The sequence below is a fragment of the Mus pahari genome, chromosome 1 (assembly GCF_900095145.1).
Source record: "Mus pahari chromosome 1, PAHARI_EIJ_v1.1, whole genome shotgun sequence".
Classification (NCBI taxonomy): domain Eukaryota; kingdom Metazoa; phylum Chordata; class Mammalia; order Rodentia; family Muridae; genus Mus; species Mus pahari.
In genome coordinates this window covers 16,370,044-16,373,918 of record NC_034590.1, presented here as the reverse complement: position 1 = coordinate 16,373,918, position 3,875 = coordinate 16,370,044, and positions in this window count along the sequence as shown.

The window sequence follows — 3,875 nt, the reverse complement described above, 5'->3', positions numbered from 1 at the left end:
GTGTGTGTGTGTACCTCTGTGTGTGTGCCTGTGTGTGTGTGTGTACCTCTGTGTGTGTGTGTGCCTCTGTGTGTGTGTGTGTGTGTACCTCTGTGTGTGTGTGTGTGTGTGTGTGTGTGTGTGTGTGTACAACTCATAAGACAACTTACAGAAGTTAGTTCTTTCTTTCTACCATGTGGGCCCTAGAGATGGAACTCGGGTTTGGTGGCAAGTCCTTTCATCCTCTGAGCCGCCTCGCCAGCCCCGCCCCAGTTTTTAAAGAAGGGCTTCTGTGTAGATCAGGTTTGTCTTGAGCTCTTCCTCCTGCGGTCTCCTCCTGCGGTCTCCTCCTGTGGTCTCCTCCTGCGGTCTCCTCCTGCGGTCTCGGAGGTGCTAGAGCTACAAGCGTCTTCTACCATGTCCAGCTTTCCTAGATACGTTATTTTCATTTTTATCTCGACAGGGTCTCATGTAGTCTAGGTTTGCCTCAAGTTTGCTAAGTAGCAGAGGATGACCTTGGACATTCTGACGTTCCTGCCACACTACCTCCTGAGTACCGGGATGACCAGTGTGTACCACCATGCCTAGTGTATCTGGTTCTGGGGATGGAGCCTGGAGATTTAAGCATGCTAGATAAACACATGCTAGAGAGGCACTCCATCCACTGAGCCACATCCTCAGCTCTCTAGCTCTGTTCTGTATGCAAGCTAGCTTCTTTCTTTGGAGAACAGAGGGTCTCTTTCTATTCTCCAATCTACCTTTCTTTCTCCTGCCTCCATACTTATAACTAATATTTACTAAGCTCCCAGGTACCAGGGGCACCATAATAAACAAAACTGACCAAATAAGAAAAAAAATAATTCTGCCTTGTATTCTGGAAGGGAAAACAGAGTAAATAAATGCAATATGTAATTACAATTATATGTCATATAATTTTAGAGACTATATGAAAAGAGGCAGGGGCTGGAGAGACAGCTCCGAGTTAGGATGAGCATTGCTCTTGCAGACAGCTGGAGTTTGGTTCCCAGCCACTTTCGGCTGCTCAGAACTGCCTGTAACTCCAGCTCCAAGGAACCCAAGGCCCCACTTTGGCCTCTTGGGATGCTTTACTCATGTGCACATACACAAAAAGACATACATGCTTCCACATAATTAAAAATAACAAAAACAAATCTTTTTGTTTAAAATGAAGCAGGACTCGTTGGGGTAGAAGGGTCTGGCAGATGTGAGACCACAGGGAGCCCACCATGCTTGGAAGAGAATGGAAACCCAAGGGGCATCATAGGAAGTCTGTGGACACTATCTCATGTCAGGATTACAGACTGGGAACTGAGGCTGGCTGAGAGGAAGTTGCACATTTACCTATCTGAGAAGAGAAGGGAGCAGCATACAAAACCCACAACTGACCTGAATCTCTCTTCTGTCACCTGGGGAAACTGCCAACTGCATCAGTACATCTGCTTATGTGACCAATAGGATTTCACACATGTTGAGCAAGTTAACTGGATGAATCCGTCCCCTACCTGCGTGAGAACTGAAGCATCCCGGTGTCATTCTGACCCTCCATTGTACTAGACAAGGAAGTCAAGATGAAGTCAGCTCCCTTGCCCAGGGTTGCAACAAAGCCATGTAGCCACACGGAGATCTGAACCTACCTGAAGGGCCCTTCCCAACTGAAGTTGGGAAATATTCAAGTGGACGGTACAGACGGCTAAGTGGTGAGATTAACCCCAGATAAGAGGAAGGACGCCTATTCCATTGTCCAGGGAAGAGGGAAGGGCGAGGTCCTCTGTGGGGTGTGGGTCAGGTGGCAGGAAGCAGAGGACGTGCCTGTCTAATGGCTCGGTTGGGTTTTTTGTTTTGTTTTGTTTTGTTTTTGTTTTGTTTTGTTTACTGAGAGAACTCACCCAGATCATTTTCCGAACCACACATGCTCAGGTGACAGGGGGGGAGAACTGGAAATGACTGGGAATTGGTGCCCAGGTCCCTGCAAGGGCACTGTTTTGGCAAGTGGCCAGAACAAGGAAGCCAAGAAGACACCTGCCTTGATGCTGAGCCAGGTGAGTTGAGGATGGTCAGGGATTAGGTCGGGGTGAAGGAGACGTAAAGGCAGGAAGGCTTGGTGGTGAGACCTGCCGTGAGGGGGGTCAGGTGTCTGGGGAATAGAACAACAGTTATGGGTGTGCTATCTACAGCACCCACCACCAGAAATGTGCCTCAGAGGGGGCAGTCCTTCCTGGAGGAGATAAGAGGCTCAGCTGGGCAACGGAAAAGGGAGTGGGGACAGGGGAGGCAGTCTGTGGCCATGGGAAGATGATAGATCTGTAAAGTTGGTCGTTCTTCCAGGCTCTTGACCTTTTGCTGACAGGTGCTGAGTTAGGCAGTCTGTAAAGGACATATCTTGACCCCCCGCATCTTCTCTGGGGGGTCCAATAGACTCCTGCTTGCTTGCTTGTTTGTTTGTGGCAGTGTCTCAAGTATCCAGGTTGGTCTTGAACTTCCTATGAAGCTTGAACTTCTGCTCTTCCTGCCTCCACAAGTATGATTTCTTTTGGAGGTGGGAGTGGGGTTCTTTCCTGTGTTAGGTCCCGATTCCCCTTACACGTGCTGACACGCATTTTACAGGTGAGGAGACAAATCTGAGTCCCAGCCCTCCTGACTCAGCGGTCCTCTCTGGCTCTAGAACTCACGTGGCCCTCTGATTGCTCAGACTCCCTCCGGCAAAGGAAGTGTCTACAGAATCCAAGCGAGGGTGTCGGATGTCCTGGAACTGTAGTTACGGGTGATTATGTGCTCCTTGAGTGGGTGCTGGGAACCGAACTCCAGTCCTCTGGAAGAGCAATACGTGCTCTTAATCACTGGGCCATCTCTCCGGCTCCATCTCTAGATGTCTAAGTTAGCATCCATAGCTGCTCGTGCCTGCTAACACAAGGCGTCCTTCATGGTGGTGGACACCCTCTGATTCTTCTGTCTCCCTGGTCCATTTGAACCCATCCTATGTTTGTCTCCTCGACTGCTTAGGTCAAAAGCTGGGAGTGGTCCCCAACAGCTGCCCACATCCCCGCCTCCTGAACAAGGTCCCGCCTCTTACTTCGGCAGAGAATTCCCCCACTTACCTCTTCTCTGACACATCCACCCAGCCTCCAAGCCCCCTCACCTACACAGGCAGAGTAGCACACAGCCTGGTCTCTCTGTTTCCACTCCCACCTGACCCTTCCGCCCCCACCACCAGGCCAAGCCTGTTCTCCATGTAGCAGCTATGGTCTTAAAGCTCAAAGCAGCACCTTGTTCAAAGCTGCCTAAAACCTATCTAAGCCCCTGCTGGAATTATACTAAGTTCCAAATGCCCCGGGCAACGGCGTCTATATCTTTGTCCCCCTCCACCCTTGTCTTTCCATCACGTCCTCTGCCTCAGGCCCCTGTGCTTCCTTGATGTTCTTGGCGCGGTTGATGCCTTCGCACCTCAGGGGCTTGGTCATTGCTATTCCCTCTGCCTGGGACACGTTTGCTACCACCCCGCCCGCGTCATCCCTCCAATCACCTTCTCTGAACCATGCACTCTATTCTTGTCTCTGACTTTCTCACACTGCGTGTGAACACTTACCGATGTTCAATGTCCTTCGTGTGTGTTTTTTTTTAATTTACTTTTAATCAGAATAAAATTTTATTCAAGTCTCTGACAATTTGGGTGTTGGCTCTGACGAGGAAACATGTGCAGCCACGCAACCCTCTGCCCCTCCAATAGAACCCTCCTAGAAAGAAGGAAGGTGGCCGGGCGTGGTGGCGCACGCCTTTAATCCCCAGCACTTGGGAGGCAGAGGCAGGCGGATTTCTGAGTTCGAGGCCAGCCTGGTCTACAGAGTGAGTTCCAGGACAGCCAGGGCTACACAGAGAAA